Source organism: Lepus europaeus, chromosome 21, assembly GCF_033115175.1.
Source record: "Lepus europaeus isolate LE1 chromosome 21, mLepTim1.pri, whole genome shotgun sequence".
Classification (NCBI taxonomy): Eukaryota; Metazoa; Chordata; class Mammalia; order Lagomorpha; family Leporidae; genus Lepus; species Lepus europaeus.
This window is the reverse complement of record NC_084847.1, coordinates 27698648-27716682: the sequence shown is the minus strand read 5'-3', so window position 1 is coordinate 27716682 and position 18035 is coordinate 27698648. Positions and strand designations below refer to the sequence as shown.

Here is an 18035-nt window from a genome sequence, read left to right as displayed (position 1 = left end):
ATTGGTGATTGTGCTCTGAGAGGTAGGTGTCTGGAACATTAGAAGGCAAGTATTAGGGTCTTTTCTTGGTCTCACATGACAGTTTCAGGTAACTAACTCTGGAGGGTAGAGTACAAATTATCACAGTTCTGGACCTGAAGGGAAGCAAGGTTTGTTTATTTTACTAGGTCCCACAACGTAGTGCTGAGTTTTCTGCATGGGCATCCATGAACCTGAACTATTGAAGGCACAAAGGATCTTCCCCAAATTCCATAGGGAAGACACTTGTGTTCTGAGACCTTTAGAACCAAGAGTTTCAGTCCCAATCTTTCAGGATGCAGTACTATTCTTCCCCAGGTCTCATCTTTCATGCACAGGTTATGCTGGATTATGAGCACTAGCAAGTATGGATCTAGAACACTTGAATGCAGGTGGTATCTTCTCCAGTTTTCACCAGATGAACACAGGTGACTCTGGAATATGGCTCAATGTAAGACTTTAAGACTCAATGTTACCCTACTCAAGTCTCAGAGTATGTACTAGCAGGTACAAGCCAGAATTAGCAGCATGAATTAGCAGATAGAACCTTTCCCAGGCCATGGGAGACAAGTACACTTGTCCCTGAGACTTACGGAACAGTCACAAACTCTGAGTTGCAAGATTCTTACCAGATTCCTTGAGGTTGGACTCATGTCAGTCTGGGACTATAACTAACACCACACAGTACCAGAACTACAGGAATCAGAGGGCTACTTATGTAGCTCCCACATTGTGGTTTCAAGTTATACTAGGTTTTGTGCCCTAGAAGATCCAGGCCCGGATGAGTGTCATGCTGTTAGGTCCTTCCCTAGGCATTGTGGGGGATAACAGGTATTGTCATAACTTAAGAAACCAAAAGTCCCAGTCAGAGTGCTACAGAATACCCAGGAGTTTTTATGTAGGTCTCACAAAAGATTATGAGTTATGTTGGAGATTGTGGACTGGCAGGTGCTGGCCTGAATTGGAGGAATTCACACTGGGACCTTCAGATCCCACCAGTGCGTGTGAGTTTCTCCAGGAATTCTAGCACCAAAAGCCATAGTCCTAGAGCTGCAGGACACAGAAGGGACACCTGCATTTCCCACAGAGAATGCAAGAGTGATACTGCGTATTGTGCCCTAGTCACCCAGTCTGGTTCTTGTAGTGCAAACTGTCTTCAGGTTTATGTAAATCAAAATATCAAAATTGGGGGCCAGCACTGTGGCTTAGCAGGTAAAGCTGCTGCCTGCAGTGCTGGCATATCATATGGACACCAGTCCAAGTCCTGGCTGCTCCACACCCAACCCAGTTCTCTGCTGCGGCTCAGGAAAGCAGTAGAAGATGGCCAGAGTACTTTGGCCCCTGAACCCATGTGGGATACCTGGAAGAAGCTCCTGGCTCCTGGTGGCCATCTGGGAGTGAAACAGCAGATAGAAAACTCTCTCTCTCTTTCTCTCTCTCTCTCTCTTATTCTCTCTGCCTCTTTCTCTCTGTTTCTCTGCCTTTCAAATAAATCAATCAATCTTGAAAAATATCAAAATTGGTCAAAAGATGCTTGACATCTTCTTTCCATTAAAATGGGCATAGGGATGTGGAATGACTGATTCCAGCCATAATTTTTATTAAAATATGCGACATGTAAATCAAAATATTAAGAGCAATTGAATATAAGATCCTGAGAATCTAAGGTTGTGCCTGTTGCTTGAATGTATTTCAGTAGTATGTGAAAGATGTAATTAAGAAATAGCTTTAATTTGGTTCAGAAAATTTTGATATCCATACATTTCTGAGATCTTTTTATGATTATGAAAACATTTTAGTGCTTATTTTTACTTATGTGATCTGCAGAGCACATGTGTGTACTTTTAAGAAAAGAGAGAGAAAGAGAGAGCTCCTCCTTCTGATGGTTCAATGCCAAGATGCCTACAATAACTGGGCTGATAGAGGACAAGTCCAGGAGCCTGGAGTTCCCCACGGATATGGCAGACTACAAGTATGTGAGTCTTGTGTCAGGACTACAACCATCCAGGGCTTGCAGTTAGTGTGAAGCTGGGTCAGAAACAGAGTAGCTGGGATATGAACCAGCACTGTGATATAGGACATAGACATTCATAGTAACAGTTAGCCACTGTGTCACATACTCACCCACACAAATTGTAAAGTACCTTACTTTGGAGAAAGACGTGAAGCTTGTTTTTCCATTTTTGCCTTTGCCTTGAAAACATAAACTCAGTAAGTAGATTGAGAAATATTTGCGGGCTGGTGCTGTGGTGTAGTGGGTTAAGCCACCACCGCCTGCAGTGCTGGCATCACATATGGGTGCCAGTTCAAGACCGAGCTGCTCCACTTTCCTATCCAGCTCTCTGCTATGGCCTGGGAAAGCAGTAGAAGATGGTCCAAGTCCTTGGGTCCCTGCACCTGCGTGGGAGACCCAGAGTTTGTGCTTGGCTCCTGGCTTTATTTGGCACAGCTCTGGCTGTTGCAGCCAATTGGGAAGTGAACCCATGGATAGAAGACCTCTCTCTCTCTGCCTCTCCTTCTCTCTCTATGTAAATCTGACTTTCAACTGAAAAAATTAATGTTTAAAATAAGAGAAGTATTTGGCATTGCAAGAAAACCAAGTGGAGTGCAGTATCTCCCAGTAGGGTTGATTCCTAGTAAAACCTGTAGGATTTGATTGGAATTCTAAGAGGTACCCATAAAACAATGCTGGACATGAAATATCCTGGCTTTCCTTGAGATTGAGATTTTGGTAGGTGATCGCAAATGTATAGTGGATTTCGAGTTCACAGAATTTGTATACCCTCAATCTTCTGCCAAACAGAAGCCCATGCCTTCCCTGTGGCATGATTACATCACCATAGGACTCCATTTTTTCTCAGCTCAATTCAGAAAAATAAAATCAGTTTTGGAGAAGCTAAATCCTTGATGTAAAAATGTACCTAAAGATGTAAACTTTATGTATCTCATATTATTGGCTGCAAAATATACAAAGAAAAAATGACAAAAGTAGGTGAGGAAAACAGTACACAAGCAGAATGGGAAATTTTTACATTCTGCTCAAGAGTGAATATAATGTTCAGATAAAGTGTCAGTAAGGACACAGATGATTTGTATAGCAGACCATTTTAACTACATGTTCCATAGTTTGTAATAGTAAGAAAGGTGACTTTTAAGCACATACATACAATCATAAAAATTTAGCATTTCTGTGTATGAAACAAGACTGAAAGCAAGTTGAAACCAGTGAAATCACACGGGGCTTTTTTTTCTAATTAGGATGCATTTTATCACTATTACAAAAAGAAAATAATATTTCCACAAAAGAATACTTCAGCATAAATAATAAGCAACAAAACACAACAGTGTTGACAACACAGTGGTGTTGGATTCTTGTTAAGTGTTTTTGTATGGAAGAAGCACCCCAGAACTGCACTCTCCTAGGTATGAAATTGAAGTATCAGAAGATAAAGCAGGGGTTGAAGTCAGAATAGCCCCAAAGGGAATGGGACAGACTCTATCCATGACAGGCAGCCTCTCTCAGTTCTTGCTCCTGGTTCTCATGGGAGTCTGATATTGTTTGTGGCTGTGTGCTAAAGGAAATAAAAGTTAAGGTATTAAAATAGTACTTACCTTGATTTCTCAAACTTGGCTCAAACCTGTTTCTAAATAATATTCAGGTGAAAGTGAAAATGTGAGGGCCAATCCTGGCTTACGTCAACAGCCTGGGTTATCATCAATCGTAATTGGAAAAGGACACAACATATTTCATATGGAAAACTTAGCAGAGTGCCTTTAGACTTGCATTTTGTCTGTCTTATTTTAAAAGGCCTTCCAAGTTTTGTGGACTAGGATAGGGCTAAATTTCCTCTTCCAGCATCTTGCCTTTTACTTAGAGAAGAATTTTAAGTACAACAGACACTGTGCGCAGTGTGATAAGGTTTATCTGTGGAGTGAGATGAATACACAAGGATATGAGGGCTTTATTTAGGGAGAGTGGGCCAGGAATCATAAAGAGGGACTTCCATACCCTGCTTTCCCATGGGTCCATGAGGGGCAGAGAGAGAGGGAGAGAGAGCCCCCTCCATTTATAAGGTTTTTTATGAGCTTCAGAAAGAGGAGTGGTTACATAGTACTACCCCCAGATCCTAGGTAAGAGAAGGTACGTCCTGGGGTGGGGTCATTTGGTTGACAGGTGTGTTGATAGTACTGCATGGGTCTGGGGGAGGTGTGGCCTCCAACTCATGAACTGTCCACCTGACTTTTCCCACATCACATACTGCAGGATTATTTAATGAATCACTAATTATTTTAATTAAAATACCGTTTTTGTTTTAGGAATGTCACACATTCAGTGCAGAAAGTATATAAAACATTTAAACAACAAGTAAAATATTCTATAATATATATAATTGCCAGATAATGATTGTTATTTTTTGTTCTAGAGAATTCCAAACTTTATTTATATATACTAATCAGAATATTGTTTTATGCCAAGAATTCTCCCTGTTAGATAATTGAATTATGTTTTTAAGGAGAAACTTTTTGAGATGTAATTTGTATATCAAAATTCATCGATTTTAAGTGTATAATTCAATGACCTTTTTGTAAATCTGTGGTTGTACAGTTCTCATTACAGTCTTATTTGAACTTTTTCATTCCCTATAAAGAAGACTTGTGTCCATTTGCAGTCATTCTCACTCCTTAACCTCTAAGTAACATGAGATGCTAAATTTAATAGCATTTGAGTTCAGTAAGATGCATTCAGGTAACTGAGAAATTAAGACTTTTAGACACACTAAACTGAACACTTGATGAACACATACTCATAATGGAACACTTTGAAATGTATGAGATCTCAATATTATAAGTGAGGCACAGAAGCTTTTTTAAAGGTAATATTATGAACCTGAGGAACTAAGAATAAAATCTGCCCATTTAAAATGTATAATTATAAGCTAAATGAATATAGAGTTTGTCAGTGTGATTTTTCCAATAATGTTTTTAGATTATCTGGATTATGAAAACACATACTTTTTTGTTAAAACAATTATATACTAGTGAAAACTATCATAATGATATTAATATATGGAAATTTTGAATGAAATTTAGGGATAAATTACTACCCATGGTCTGTGTCTTCAATATTGTAAGCAGCAGACATTAATGTAATTTCGGATTAACACCATTTTGTTCCCTGGTTGATGGAGCTTAAACAGTGTATGCTGCTTTAAATTTCTACCTCTTGCAGATCCTTATTGGAGGGAGTTTTCCTTTTTATTATGATTTTTTAAATGTTTATTATTCCATTTCAAGTAGCTTGAAAAGTAGAGATGACTAATGCTTTAACCTCTTCTTGGAGAAAAAGAATAACTCTTGTTGTTGAATATTTTCAGATTATTGTGATTGCTTTAAAAGACCTCTGTAGCAATTTGGATTAGATGGACTTAATAATGTGCTTGTAGCATCAAAGACATGTCTTAATAGGAACACTTACTCGTAAATCTTTTACCTTAACTTTTTTTTATCTTTAACTTTTTTTTACTTGTAAATCTTTAGGGCTTTGTTGTCATTTAGGGAGTTACTACTTGAGGTGGCATCTGACTAGTGGGGGTAGGGACCTGTGTCTGCATACAGTGAGGGAAGTTTTGTGATCTTTATTCCTACAATGCACAGCAGGGTTCCATGGAGTACACTTGACTTGTCAAATTAGGAAAGGTTATAACCTGAATTTTTAAAAATCTATTTCTCATCTATGTGTCCCTCTGTACATGGCAGATGTTTATGCGGTGTGAGTTCTCATTACCTGTATGAACGAACTTGAAATTGAGGGGAAATTTTTTCTCTTAAATCTTAAAAGGAATGAAGTTTTGAAAAACATCCATTGAATGAAAATGATTGCATGCTGTTTTTAAGTAATTTAAAAGTGGTTTTTATTCATTGGCTAGTGTTTTTTTTTTTTTTACAACTTGTGTCAGAACAGATGATCTTTGTTTTTCTGTAACAATGATATTTATATTTTTTTAATTTTATTTATTTTTATTTTTTATTTTGACAGGTGGAGTTGTAGACAGTGAGAGAGAGAGAGAGAGAGACAGAGAGAAAGGTCTTCCATCCATTGGTTCACTCCCCAAATGGCCTCAATGGCCAAGCTGGGTCAATCTGAAGCTCGGAGCCAGGAGATTTTTTTCAGGTCTTCCACAGGAGTGCAGGGGATTTGGGCCATCACTCTTGCTTTCCCAGAATACAGCGGAAAGCTGAATCCAAAATGTAGCAGCTGGGAATTGAACTGTCGCCCATATGGATGCTAGATGGTAGGCTGTAGCTTTATGCACCAGGCCCTATAGCAGTCCACCAGAGCTTATAAGTCCTCTGCCCAAGGAGCCAACCCTCATCTCTAACTTATGCCTCAGGGAATAAGATGGAATGGGAGACTCCTCCAAGATGGCCTTGGGATTCCATGGCCCTGGCCTCCTCCCTGGGCCAACCTGCTGGCGAGGGGTGCATGGTAGCATGCAGACTGCCAGGGAGGGGTGCTGTCGGGGAACACATAGTCTGCCCAGTGTTCAGGGCTTCTAGCCAGCAAAGCCAGGAGGCCTGCTCAGCAACTTGCTCTCTTGCATTTCCTCTTGGCACCTGCAGACACCAGACAGTTCCTGCAGGTACAAGTCCAGTGTCCGGTCCCCGCCTTGCCCCATCCTGCGGATGGGCTATGAGAGGTGAGTTGAGCAGTGAGGGCGAGAAGTGAGCTGAGCAGGCTGTGGTGGAGTGCTGGCAGCAGGAGGGGGCACTGCAGCCCACCTCTTTCTTGCATGAGTCACCGTGCCCTGATCCCCATCACGGACCAAGCATGAGGGCTGCCATGTCAGCACAGGACCCAAGGCTGCCTGAGGCCTTGTGCTGAGGGCTGGGAACAATGGTGGCATGGGTGCGCAGAGGCCAGAGCAGCATTCTTCCTTCATTTTTATTTTCTCAGTTGTTTTTATTTGCTGCCAAGGAAGGGAGAGGAGGCCAGGATAGGTTAAGGGCTCTGATGTGGAGGCACCCATGCCAGGGAAGGAGGGGCTGCTCTCCTTGTCCTGCCACCACCAACTCTGTTATCCAGTGGACCTCAGGGTCAAGCTCACTTTGGATGGGTGGGTGGGGGTCAGTGCTCACCACAGACTGAGTGGGGACCTTCTTAACAGACCCTGCAGTTGTGTTTCAAGTCATCTCGTGGGCTCAGGTCTGGAAGCTGGAAAGGAGGTCTCCAATGTCTGACTGCTGTCCCATCCACCGCTGAGAGGGTGTTTGTGGGCCCTGGGAACAATGGGAAGTGGCCTTTCAGTGACACACAGACGTGGGCTGGGCCGTTCTGGGGACAGTGCAGCCCTGAACCCAGAATTCTCACATGTGTCCAGGGAGGTCTCACACTGTGACCGTCCTCCACTGTCGCCCTCCTTGCTCCACAATGCTTGTTCTCCCACTGGCCTTTAGACCCAGCAGCCTTGGCCGTGGTCCTGTCCATGGCCTCTAGGAAGAAGCATGTTTGGGTCACAGTAGTGTTCACACTGCCTATTCCTAAAACAGAAGCAAAAGTTAGAGAAATACACATCTGCTGTGTCTGCTGGGTTCTGGTGTTTTCTCTTCTGGTATATTTGATTTTTAAATAAAATTGCTGGGGCTGGCGTTTGTGGCACAGTGTGGGTTTAAGCCACTGTTTGCATCTCTGGCACCTCCTATGTGAGGGCCAGTTCCACTTCCTCTCCCGCTTACTGCTGAAGTGCCTGGGAAGCAATCGAAGAAGACCCTAAGTGTTTGGGCTCCTGCACCCATAGGAGAGCCCTGGATGCCTATGGGAGACCCAGCTGGAGTTCCAGGCTCTTGTTTTCAGCCTGGCCCAGGCTGTTGGGAGCATTTGGAGGGGTAGACAGAGAATGGAAGATTTCTCTCTCTCTGCCTTTCTCTGTCACTGTGCCTTAAGCATAAGTATATACTGTTAAAAAATACTGATCAACCCACTAACTAGATTTCACAACCTACTGCTGGGACATACAGGCCTAGGAAATGAATCTGCTAGATGGATAAACAAGTGTCTGTGTTGAGCATATGGATGAAAGGATAGATGGATGTGTGTGTGAATGGGTGGATAGATGGAGGGATGGGTGAAAAGAAGGCTGGATGGGTGGATGATAGGGTGGGTGGATGGATGAATGGATGCACAGGTGTTAGTTGGATGGGTGATGAATACATATGTGGGTGGATGAATGTGTGGATGATTCTAGTGATGCCTGTTTGGTCATGAACCAGTTGGTCTCAGACCCCTTTCAGGCATCTCTGGAACTGGACAAAATTTCTCTCTCCAATGTTTGGTAAGAAGGGCTACCACCCCCTCACACTGCTCTCTGCTGGAAGTCAGAGGCCTCCCAGGAAGCCCCAGGGCCCCTCCTCACCCTGCTGGTCTATCCATGGCACCTCCCACCAAGTGAAAGTGGCTTCCCCATCCCTCTCCCCTGGCAATGTCCTCCTTCTCCAGGGCTCTAAGTACTTACAAGACCTTTGGAGGGAACAGCTCCAGTCATGTTAGGCTTTGCATGCATCTAGCAGGTGGAGTAGATAGCAGTGTTTGCTTATACTGAACTCTGTGCTGTTAAAGTGTCTTCAGAGTCTCACCATGACCTCAGGGGTAAGCAGGCTATGCTCCCCTTGTGTAGACAGCACAGGCTTCTGGTTCTGGTCCTGGTGTCTTCACTTCTGGTCCAGCTCCCTGCTAATACACCTCAGAAAGCAGTGGATGATGGCCCAAGTGTTTGAGCACCTGCCATCCAATGGAAGATCCAGTGGAATTCTAGGCTCCTGGCTTCAGCCTGCCCAAGCCTCAGCTGCTGCAGGCAACTGGGGAGTAAAGCAGCCAATGGACGATCTCTCTGTCTGTCCCCCCAACCCTCTCTGTTACTCTGCCTTAATAAACTAAATATATCTTTTTTGAAAAAAACAGAAACCAGATGCTCAGATAGAGCAGGGGAGAGTGCCTGAAGTCACAGGTAGCAATTCTGGGACAAGAGTTTCTTCCAGTTAGTTATCTGCTTTCCCCATTGCTGGCCTAGGCAGAGAGCCTGATTGACAGCTTTGTCATCAGGCTGAGTGGCGAACAATTCTGAGAGTGTTTCCTCCTCTCTATGGGTATCCGTTTTCTGCCCTAGAATATGCAGACAATAGGACTGTAGTAGGTGCCAAATAAATGCTAAGTATGTGTTTGCTAATGGGAGTCCTGCTATTTATTACTTGGCTATAGATTTGGGTATTTATTTCTCAGATCTCTATCCCCTTCCATTGTTATATGTGTTTGCTTTTTATGCCAGAAATATGCTGTTTTCATTATGATCGTTATGTGCATTTTTGAGTTAACATTTTGAATTTACATTCTTTTTTTTATTTTTTTATTTTTTGACAGGCAGAGTGGACAGTGAGAGAGAGAGAGACAGAGAGAAAGGTCTTCCTTTTGCAGTTGGTTCACCCTCCAATGGCCGCCACGGCCGGCGTGCTGCGACCGGTGCACCGCGCTGATCCGAAGGCGGGAGCCAGGGACTTATCCTGGTCTCCCATGGGGTGCAGGGCCCAAGCACTTGGGCCATCCTCCACTGCACTCCTGGGCCATAGCAGAGAGCTGGCCTGGAAGGGGGGCAACCGGGACAGAATCCGGCACCCCGACTAGAACTCAGTGTGCCGGTGCCGCTAGGCGGAGGATTAGCCTGTTGAGCCACAGCGCAGGCTAAATTTACATTCTAATCAAAGTCTTAATACTCTACTAAATAATGAGTACATGTAATAAAAAACATAATTCAGCAGAACCATATGCAAGTGTTTGTGTGTGTTTTTTGAAGTTACTCATTAGAAAATTAGGGATGCAGCCAGAGGTTTTCTTTTTCCTCAAGATTGCTTTGTCTATTAAGGGTCCTGTGTGTTTACATATGAATTTTAGGAAATGCTTCTTCTAATTATGTAAAGAATTCTATTGTTATTTTGATAGAGATGGGATTTAATGTGTATGTCAACTCTAGGTGGTGTTAACCTTTTAATAAGATAAACTCTCCAATTCTTGAACATGGGAGACATATCTCTTTTTTCTTTGAGTTTTCATCAACATTTTGAAATTTTCCCTGTAGCGGTTATTGATAACTTTAGTTAAATTGATTACTAAACATTTTGTTTTGTAGCAGCTATTATGGATGATACTACTTCTATGATTTCTTTATCAACAAGTTTGTTATTGGCATATAAAATGCTACTACTTTTTGTATCTTGAATTTGTGTCATGTAACTATTGTATTTCTTTATCAAGTCTTACATTCTCTTGGTAGAGTTTGTAGGTCTTTCTGTAGACAGCAACATATCATCTGCAAACAGGGAAATTTTGAGTTATTTCTTTGCTACTTATACAGTCTTTTAACTTTTTTATTTTTTCCTAATTTCTCTGGGTAAGATTTCCACTACATTTATAAGAGCAATGAGAGTATATATTTTTCTTTTGTGCTAGATAGTTAAAAAAATATCTGTAATGTTTTCCAATTTAGCATGATATCTATTGTGGTATGTCAGTACTTGTTTAGCATTTATTATATTGATCTATGATCCTCTCATACTTAATTTCTTTGAGATTTTGATAATGAATGGGGTAGAATACTATCAGATGATTTTTCTGCATCCTTTGAAATGATTGTAAGAGATTTTAATCTTTCATTCTTTTATTGTGATGCATTACACTTACTGAATTTTATATGTTGAATAATCCTTGCATTCCTTGCAAAAATTTTCCATGATCATGGTGGATGAGAATTTAATATTCTATTATACTCTATTGGCTAATATCTTGTTTAAATTTCTGCACATTTGTTTATAGTTTCCTTTTCGGTTGTTGTTTCCCTATTTGGTTTTGGTATTAAGGTAACATTACCTCTTCAGATGGATTTAGGGTGATTCTTGCTTCTTGGAAAAGTTTGAGAAGATGATTCACTAAAATATTAGTGGAATTCAGCAGCAAAACCATCTAGTCCTAGGTTTTTATTCATTGGGAAATTTCATTTACTGATTCAATTTTATTACTAGTCATTGGTGCACTCCAGTATTCCATTTGTTCATGGTACAATTTTGATATATGTGTCAATAAATGTATTTATTTATCTTTGGTTTTCCATGTTCTATAGTTATTTATGTTATAGTTGCTAATAATCCTTTGTTTTTCTGTGGTATCAGTTTTGCAAGATTCCTTTGTATCTCTGATACTATTTTTTTGCATTCTTCTTTTTTTTCAGAGAAGGGGATTATTTTAGCACAGTCTGGGGGTCTATGGGAAAACCGAACAGAAAGACAGAGCGCTCCTTGTGTCTCTTCCTCCTCTGTGCCAGCATCGGGCCGTGGGGTGGTCCCCAGGGTACACAGGTCACCCTGGCGCTGGGCGTTCTGTGGGCCCGGACAGAAACCATGCGTGGCCACTCTGTGGCATCACACGCTGCAGTCACCCTCGGCCCTCGGCCCACTGACCTGCCCCCTTGGCCTCAGAGTCGCTGCCTTTCAGGGATGCCAGGCAGCCAGGAGCCCCTGGAGCCATAGGCATTCATGGGGCTGTGCTGTTAACACTCAGGGAGGCCAGGAGACCCCCAGGAAGACTGGGCACCAGCAGCCCACTCCCAGCTGGGGTCTCCAGGGCAGAGCAGGTCACCAGGAGAGGGCCAGGGGAGCCTCACCTGCTTTGGGTTTCCAGGGCCACCCTGGACCAGGCCCTCCCACCGTGGTGGCCATAGGAGCAGCTGGCCACTGGTCAGCCATGAGTGGGCAGTGGTCTCGGGCTTCCCTGTGCTGTTTCTCCCTCGCCCCAGGCTCTCCTGTGCTCGGCCACCCCATTGAGGGCCCAGGGGTTCCTGGAGGTGCCGCCAGTACTTGTACCCTCTGTCCCCCAGGCAGGCACAGAGGCGGCCCCCGGCTAGAAAGAAGCTCCAAGTGTCCTGGGCAGGCGTTGCTGGGGAGGGTAAAGACCACAGGGCAGGAGAGACCATGTCCGAGGAGAGGAAGGCATGGCCATGGGGCAGAGGCAGGCATGGCCATGGAGTGAAGGGCTTCCAGCTTGGAGCCAAGCTGGTGCAGGGTGGGGGCTAGGGTTAAGGGGTCACGAGGGGCTTCAAGCCCAGCTGGGAGACCCAAGGCCGGGTAGGGGTCAGAAGTCCAGGGAAAGTAAGGCAGAGACAGTGGCGGACCAGGAGGCCCAGAGGATCCTGGGTAGGACCCTTGGGCCATGGGCATGAAGAATTCCTGAGAGGCCACTCAGGGGGCAGGACCGGGGGCTCCATCAGCCCAGGATGTGGGAGTGGCAGCCACCACCTCCACCTCCCACTGGGCCCGAGCCAGCAGCAGGAGGAGCCACAGGACAGGGCAGTGCCAGGCCTAGGTCACGGTCAAGGGTGCCCGTGGAGACACCAGGGGCTGGGGGCACCGCAGGGGCCTCTGTGGCCTTGAGAGCCTGCTGACATGTGCCAGCCTCCGTGCACACGGGAAAGGGCTTCGAACCCTACATTTGTTTCCCAGAAAACAAGACACAGTGCAACAGGCCCAGAGGAAGCCAAGAACATTCCTCAGTCCCCCGATGGCCAGGTCTCTGCTCCCCTGCTGTGGCTGAGTTCCTGGGCCTTTCAGGAGGGGTTGGCTGGGCCCAGCCAGGCACGTCCTCAGCCCTCGTTGCCCCGCCTCCGTCTCTGCCAAGGCCACTGATTTCACAGCTTCCTCAGGGTCCATCCAGACCTGTAAACCCTCACCCCGTCCAGGCCCCATGGGAGCAGTCCCAAGGCCTCAGGGCCGCAGTCATTCCCCTGCCCGCTGCCCTTGCTGTCCCTGGGCCCTGACCAAGAGGAGCCAGGGTGGGGGCTGCACTCATCTCTGATTTCTTCCAGCAGGGCGCAGGGTGAGGCCACGCTCCAGCCAGCTGTCTGCTCTCCTGGTTTGAGACCAAGGGCCTCTGGGCAGCTGAATATCTGCACCACATGTGGCCAGGTGATGGGTGCCCCCTCCAGGGAGGGCCTGGGAAGAGTGAGGCCCATAGCAGAGGCTGCTGCTCCCCCCTCAACACACCCCAGCCTCAGCTACACAGAGTCAGCCCTGGACCCTGGCCACCAACCTGGCCGCAGCACAAGCCACAAGCCACCATGCCATGACTGACGTGACTTCCCACCTCTTCCTCGACTTCCAGCGTCCAGAAAGAGCTCCCTAAAGCAGGTGTCGGATGCCACTGCCACCCAACTAGCAGCTCTCGAAAGCCGCCCCCACCCTGACTCGCAGCTCTTGGCAGCCACCCCCTCACCTGGTCACCAGACCCCAGGAACGGTCCTCCCAGCCTAGCTCCTCCGTACCCACCTCAGTCTGCTGGGAGTCATGTCTCCCCACCCCCTCTCCCTTCCCAGCCTCCCCCTCAGTGCTTGGCGTCTGACCCGTGAATGCAGGGGCTGTGATGGCCTTGGTGGCTGACCCCAGGGAGCTCCAGCAAAGGACGGACGAATGATCAAATGAAGAAGTGAAGGGACCCTCACGCAGCCGCTTCCTCCCTGTCCTGCTAGGGAGCCCTCGCCTGGGTCTTGTCCTCTCTCTCCCACCGGCAGGCCCCATTCATGGGTTGGATGAGGCACAGAGAAGGTGTCAGAGTGGGTGAGGAAGGCAGGGGCGCAGCCTGGCACCGAGCAGGCCCAGACCCCACCCCTATGCTGCAGGGTTCATCTCCACCAGACCCACAGTCCCAGACACCCCATGCCTGCATTCTTCTTTTCTTATCTTGGTCATTCCAGCCACAAGTTTGTTGTGTTTCTTGATATTTTCAAGAAAACAATTCTTCATTTCACTGGACATTTGTATTTTTTAGACTCTGTTTCATTTGTTATTTTTCTATCATGGATATTTCTATTCTTTTACTAATTTTTGTTTTGTTCTTACTTTTCATGGTATTTGAGATGCTTTGTTAGGTTGTTTATTTGAAAATTTTGCTTTAAATATCTAGTTGCTTCTTACTATACATTGTTATTATTGCTTTTGCTGTGTTCCCAAGATTTGAGATTTTGTGTCTCCAATATTGTTTGTTTGTTTCAAGATAGTTTTAGACTTGACTTCTGATTTCTTCAATGATCTGCTGTTCATTTCACAGAGTGTTGTTTACGGGCCATGTTTTTGTGTAATTATCCAAACAGAAGAATCGTATTCCTTTGTGGTCAGACATGAATCACTGTTGCTGCTCTGCCACTGTCCCCGTGGTCTGTGGTCTGCACTTCTTTCTGGCTCTCTCAGCAGAAGCCACCACCACTGCCCTGGAATCACAATGGCTTCACTTCCTCCCCCTTTTCCTCCACTTCTTGCTGAGCCACTTTCTTCCTAGCACTCTGACCTTTGTCTCTGTCCAGCAGCAGGACCCCTTCATCCTGGGTGGCCTGGTTGCGCTGCTTGGCTTTTCTGCTAGCGGTTACTTCAGGACCCTCCTGATGGTGACCACAGCTCCGCCGCCTTTACCGTGGATCCCAGACTCCTGGGTGCTGACCCCGACCCTCTTCCTCCCTCACTTCCTAGGGGGAGACAGCTCCTATGTGATCCCCCAACCTTGCGCTCCAGTAGCTCTGCCTAACTGCAGCCCCATGATGCGGGAGGCACCCTTCAGGCGGCGCAGAAGAAGTGGTGAACAAGGTATGGGTCAGCCTGGTGGGTCAGCTGTCCAGCCACTTCCACCAGTATCGCAGCACTGACAGAGGCTGGAGGGCGGCCCATCTGGGTGGCAGGACAGAGCAGGGCGCAGGAGGCCCCAGGCCAGGCCGCTGTCTCATGCCTGGCTCCTGGGACAGCAAGCCAACTAAGGGAGCAAACTTGGTCCCTGGGCCACTGTGACCCGCAGCACCTGGCCAACTCCCGCCCAGATAAGAGGTTTTAAAATCAAAGATAGGAAAATCAGAGAAAGTTACCCTTTCCCACAGCCAGCTTGTCAATGGTATACATGTGAGTGAACAACCAAAAATAAACAGATAGAAAAGCAAACCTAAGTTGCCAGTGACTAAGATGACTCCTACAAAAAAATAAATGAAAGTAACTTATGGCAGGACTCTGTTTCATCTGATAGAATTCAGAAGCAGGAAAAAAAAAGACCTTTTAAAAATACAGAGAATATTAAAAACATGCATTTGAAGAAATCAGCATTTCTAACTGAAGTGAGCCAAAAGGAGAATTATGCTGGCATGAAATTTAGTAATCCACCGTCTCATACTGTTCTTCCAGAGCCTCCTAGTCACTGGATGGGAAGCCCTGTTGAAAATTCCAACCAAAATGGGGAGCTGATAGCCATGTACTTGAAAACACTGCTGAAATGCAAACTTAAGATTTCAGATTTCAATACATATGTAAAACATAGTTTTTTCCCAACTCCCTGGACTCTTGGAAGTTGGTACAGATCTGGAAAGCTGCCTTGTTGCTTTGTAAGAGTACAAACGATGAGTTTTAAAAGCTATATATAAACAGCTTGCATTATATTTTGTATTTTGTCAATACTGTATACCATGTATTATGTGTATATTGTTCATATTTGAGAGGTGCATTATAGTTTTGTTATGAAAGTATGTATTTTGCCCTGCCCACATGGCAGGTGATTTGTGTGTATATATACATATATTTATAATATTATATGTTATAATATATATTTTCTATAGATAATGGAAAAATTTTAAGGGTACTAAAGCACATGGAAGACCAGTTTATTTGCTCAAGGTACTGAGAGTTTACCAAGAAACAGCTGTCAAATCTCAAGGTGAAGATCTAAACGTGAATAGTTTACTAATGCACTACTGAAGATTAAATCTGTAGCACAATCATTGTAAACAATGGAGTCTGTCTTTATTTAAATTGATTGCTACCTTCCAATCTATAATTACTGGAAAAATTCCTCTCCCTATTTCTACCAAATTTAGTTTCTTGTTTTTGGTACATATGCATTATTCAAATTTAAGATGCCTCTAATTTTAATGCCAACAAAATCTGTTATAATTAAATTTTAAAGTAATAATAATTTGGCTTTCCCCCTTTAAACTAGTCTTGACTTTTTGTGTGTGACTGTTCTGTGTGTGACCATGAGATGATTTTGTGTGACTGCATTTTTAACTTCCCATTTTACTGGCTATGTCCTTGATCTTATACTGATGATCCTTCCTCTACAAAATTTAGAGCAACAATTTAATATTTCTATATCTCTGAGGAGGAATTGCCCATCTCACAAGTGGAAATGGTAGTGGATAAAGAAAAACTGGTTAGTTTATGACTGAGGATATATTTTATATGTAAACTTTTTCATGAAATATTATTTGAATTAATATATCATGCAGTTTTCAGTAGAAGACAATGATGCCTACTTTGTTTTATTACATTAATCTTGAATGGTGGTACTTACACTAAAAAAAGTATAGCTGGTGCTGAAACAGTGGGTGGAGATTTTAGAGGCTTGCTTAAAGATCAGCATGGCAGTTCAAACTTCATTCTCAATATGTTTCCAGCTCAGAAATTCTAAAATACGCTTTCTATAAGGTTTCACTTATGCAAACCAAAAGTTTGTCTCAAAGGAGAAAACTTTTCTGAGTAAGTGGGCAATATTTAGTTATTAAAAGAAAAAAAATTGTTAAATGGGTACATACTTGCATATGATTCTTAAGTTCGAATTCATGAGAAAGGTGCTACTGGAGGTGTTTTAGGTCTTAATTGGCTCCCAGAAGGAGAGTGAAGGCTTTTTAACTTTTTGTGTGGTAGACAGTATGGGCAGAAGGTTAGAATTGCTGTTAACTTGATGAACAGTGCCAAGAGGGTAGGATGATTTGCATTATGTAGATGTACCACAAATTTGTGTAATAGCAATGTATGCTATCTTGTACTCATAGCTCAAGCCTGAAAACCAATTCTTTGTCCCTGGATATAACATGCTTGTTCTTATAGAGGGAGATTAAGCTGTACTTTAATATTATATATTAAATGATTAGGAGGTTATATTCCAATATGACAATATCCACATCCAAGGATGTCTTACTTGTAGAGTCATGCTGTTTTCAAGTATGCACATGGTGATTCTTTTGTCCAGACTTAAGAGGAGGTCCCACCACCTGGGCAGCATGAGCCGCCTCTGCCCAGCAACCTTCCCAGAATAAAAGGCCACCCAGACCATCCTGCTGGTGAATGCCTTTGTGGTCACCTACCACCTTAACCTCATCATCCTGTCTATCTCAGTCCATGTGTGGTGGACATACAGCAAAGTCTGAGTATCTGGAAGTTAGTATTTAATGCTTATGCTATGGTTAGTCCTGTGGTGATGCTCAGTTCTGATAAAAGAGTAATCAATATTCTGAAAAGCACACAATGTAAGAGCCATTAATGTTTACTAATATTGTGATGGGATATTTTTCTTGAAAAATATATTCTAATGCAATTAAATTATTCAGTAGCATAAGATTATTTTTTATTTCTGTAAGAGGAACATTCCTTATTTCATATGTACAGTTTTAAGAGCAAAATGACACTTTATCAGATTAAAATGAAGTGCAATTATTTGATAATATCTTAATAGTTTTTAAATTTGATGCCTCAAGGATTATCAATTCTTTGCTTCAATGTAAATCATAGTTTGGTGCATATCATGTATCATCTTATTTCATTTTCTTTACTGTAGAAAAATATTTCTTCTTGACAGGTAGGTTTAGAAAGCTCCTATTGGTAATCAAATCTCTGTGTTTATTTTTGATTATGTTTTATTCGTCTTGGTCCATTAACTAGATTTTACCTAAGGATCCAACTCTAGCTCAAGTAGTTGCTTTTGTCATGATTAATTTTATGTCTGTTTTACAGCACCATACAAGTTGTTAAAAGGATTATTTTAGTCACCTCTGTGAATGATCTCTGTATTCCTCTTATTGTTTCTAATTTTTTTCTCCCCTGATGTTATGAAGTGTGATTATGTATACTTTTGTGTCTTTTTGACACACCGCATTTTGTAATTCAAGAGTTTGTAAGCA

At 43.6% G+C, this 18035-nt stretch overlaps 2 pseudogenes; one reads left to right on the top strand and one right to left on the bottom strand.

Annotated features, from left to right (window-relative positions):
- Positions 1-1916: 1916 nt before the first annotated feature.
- Positions 1917-16081, top strand: LOC133750497 (proline-rich nuclear receptor coactivator 1-like; annotated as a pseudogene).
- Positions 16082-16139: 58 nt separating this feature from the next.
- The window catches only part of LOC133750496 (cyclic AMP-responsive element-binding protein 1-like), a 3270-nt pseudogene continuing 1374 nt past the window's right edge, over positions 16140-18035 (bottom strand).